The sequence below is a fragment of the Tursiops truncatus genome, chromosome 10 (assembly GCF_011762595.2).
Source record: "Tursiops truncatus isolate mTurTru1 chromosome 10, mTurTru1.mat.Y, whole genome shotgun sequence".
In the NCBI taxonomy this organism is placed as follows: domain Eukaryota; kingdom Metazoa; phylum Chordata; class Mammalia; order Artiodactyla; family Delphinidae; genus Tursiops; species Tursiops truncatus.
In genome coordinates, this window is record NC_047043.1 from 3,323,920 (window position 1) to 3,327,655 (window position 3,736).

Genomic DNA, 3,736 nt, shown 5'->3' on the forward strand with positions numbered 1-3,736 from the left:
TATAGTTGAAAACTTCCCTAACATGGGAAAGGAAATAGCCACCAGGTCCAAGAAGCGCAGAGAGTCCCATACAGGATAAACCCAAGGAGAAATACGCCGAGACACATAGTAATCAAACTGGCAAAAATTAAAGAAAGAAAAATTATTGAAAGCAGCAAGGGAAAAATGACAAATAACATACAAGGGAACTCCCATAAGGTTAAACAGCTGATTTCTCAGCAGAAACTCTACAAGCCAGAAGGGAGTGGCATGATAATACTTAAAGTGATGAAAGGGAAGAACCTACAACCAAGATTACTCTACCCAGCAAGGATCTCATTTAGATTCGATGGAGAAATCAAAGCTTCACAGACAAGCAAAAGCTAAGAGAATTCAGCACCACCAACCAGCTCTACAACAAATTTAAAGGAACCTCTCTAAGTAGGAAACACAAGAGAAGAAAAGGACCTACAGAAACAAACGCAAAACAATTAAGAAAATGGCCATAAGAACATACCTATCAATAATTACCTTAAACGTGAATGCATTAAATGCTCCAACCAAAGACACAGGCTTGTTGAATGGATACAAAAAGAAGACTCATATATATGCTGTCTACAAGAGACCCACTTCAGACCTAGGGACACATACAGATTGAAAGTGAGGGGATGGAAAGATATTCCATGCAAATGGAAATCAAAAGAAAGCAGGAGTAGCTATACTCATATCAGATAAAATAGACTTTAAAATAAAGAATGTTACAAGAGACAAGGAAGAACACTACATAATGATCAAGGGATCAATCCAAGAAGAAGATATAACAATTATAAATATATATGCACCCAACATAGGAGCACCTCAATACATAAAGCAACTGCTAACAGCTATAAAAAGGAAATTGACAGTGGCACAATAATAGTGGGGGACTTTAACACCTCACACCAATGGACAGATCATCCAAAATGAAAATAAATAAGGAAACAGAAGCTTTAAATGACACAATAGACCAGAGATTTAATTGATATTGATAGGACATTCCATTCAAAAACAGCAGATTACACTTTCTTCTCAAGTGCGCACGGAACATTCTCCAGGACAGATCACGTCTTGGGTGACAAATCAAGCCTCAGTAAATTTAAGAAAATTGAAATCATATCAAGCATCTTTTCTGACCACAATGCTATGAGATTAGAAATGAATTACAGGGAAAAAAATGTAAAAACCACAAACACATGGAGGCTAAACAACATGTTACTAAATAACCAAGAGATCACTGAAGAAATCAAAGAGGAAATCAAAAAATACCTAGAGACAAATGACAATGAAAACACGACAATCCAAAACCTATGGGATGCAGCAAAAGCAATTCTAAGAGGGAAGTTTATAGCTATACAAGCCTACCTCAAGAAACAAGAAAAATCTCAAGTAAACAATCTAACCTTACACCTAAAGGAACTAGAGAAAGAAGAACAAACAAACCCAAGGTTAGCAGAAGCAAAGAAATCCTAAAGATCAGAGCAGAAATAAAAGAGAAAGAAAACAATAGCAAAGATCAATAAAACTAAAAGCTGGTTCTTTGAGAAGATAAACAAAATTGATAAACCATTAGCCAGACTCATCAAGAGGGAGAGGACTCAAATCAATAAAATTAGAAATGAAAAAGAAGTTACAACAGGACACCACAGAATTTGTATTTGTAGAATTTGTATTTATAGAATTTGTATTTTGTATTTGTAGAATTGCATCCTAAGAGACTACTACAAGCATCTCTATGCCAATAAAATGGACAACCTAGAAGAAATGGACAAATTCTTAAAAGGTATAGCCTTCCCAGACTGAACCAGGAAGAAACGAAATATGAACAGACCAATCACAAGTAATGAAATTGAAACTGTGATTAAAAATCTTCCAAACACAAGTCCAGGACCAGATGGCTTCACAGGTGAATTCTATCAAACATTTAGAGAAGAGCTAATACCCATCCTTCTCAAACTCTTCAAAAAAATTGCAGAGGAAGGAACACTCCCAAATTCGTTCTATAAGGCCACCATCACCCTGATACCAAAGATAGTACAAAAAAAGAAATTTACAGACCAATATCAGTGATGAATATAGATGCAAAAATCCTCAACAAAATACTAGCAAACAAAATCCAACAACACATTAAAAGGATCATACACCACGATCGAGTGGGATTTATCCCAGGGATGCAAGGATTCTTCAACATACACAAATCAATGTGATACCCCATATTAACAAATTGAAGAATAAAACCATATGATCATCTTAACAGATGCAGAAAAAGCTTTTGACAAAATTCAACACCCATTTATGATAAAAAAAAAAAAACTCTCCAGAAAGTGGGCATAGAGGGAACCTACCTCAACATAATAAAGGCCATATATGACAAACCCACAGCAAACATCATTCTCAATGGTGAAAAACTGAATGCATTTCCTCTAAGATCAGGAACAAGACAAGGATATCCACTCTCACCACTGTCATTCAACATAGTTTTGGAAGTCCTAGCCATGGCAATCAGAGAAAAGAGAAGTAAAAGGAATACAAATTGGAAAAGAAGAAGTAAAATTGTCATTGTCTGCAGATGACATGATACTACACATAGAGAATCCTAAGATGCTACCAGAAAACCACTAGAGCTAATCAATGAATTTGGTAAAGTAGCAGGATACAAAATTAATGCACAGAGATCTCTTGCATTCCTGTACACTAATGATGAAAAATATGATAGAGAAATTATGGAAACACTCCCATTTACCATTGCAACAAAAAGAATAAAATACCTAGGAATAAACCTACCTAAGGAGACAAAAGACCTGTATGCAGAAAACTGTAAGACACTGATGAAAGAAATTAAAGATGATACCAACAGGGGACCTTGAAGATGGCGGAAGAGTAAGACGCGGAGATCACCTTCCTCCCCACAGATACACCAGAAACACATCTACACATGGAACAACTCCTACATTACACCTACTGAAGGCTGGCAGAAGACCTCAGACCTCCCAAAAGGCAAGAAACTCCCCACATACCTGGGTAGGGCAAAAGAAAAAAAGAAAAAACAGAGAAGAATAGGGACGGCACCTGCACCAGTGGGAGGGAGCTTGTGAAGGAGGAAGTTTCCACACACTAGGAAGCCCCTTTGCGGGCGGAGACTGCAGGAGGCGGAGGGGGGAGCTTCGGCGCCGCGGAGGAGAGCACAGCATCGGGTGCGGAAGGCAAAGCGGGGAGATTCCCGCGCAGAGGATCGGTGCCGACCGGCACTCACCAGCCGCAGAGACTTGTCTGCTCACCCGCCGGGGCGGGCGGGGCTGCGAGCTGAGGCTCGGGCTTCGGTCGGAGCGCAGGGAGAGGACTGGGGTTGGCGGCTTGAACATAGCCTGAAGGGGTTAGTGCGCCACGGCTGGCCGGGAGGGAGTCCGGGGAAAAGTCTGGACCTGCCGAAGAGGCAAGAGACTTTTTCTTCCCTCGTTGTTTCCTGGTGCGTGAGGAGAGGGGTTTAAGAACGCTGCTTGAGGGAACTCCGGAGACGGGCGCGAGCCGCGGCTAAAAGCGCGGACCCCAGAGACGGGCGGGAGACGCTAAGACTGCTGCTGCCGCCACCGAGGGGCCTGTGTGCGAGCACAGGTCACCCTCCACACCCCCTTCCCCGGAGCCTGTGCAGCCCGCCACTGCCAGGGTCCCGGGATCCAGGGACAACTTCCCGGGGAGAACGCACGGCGCGCCTCAGGCTGGT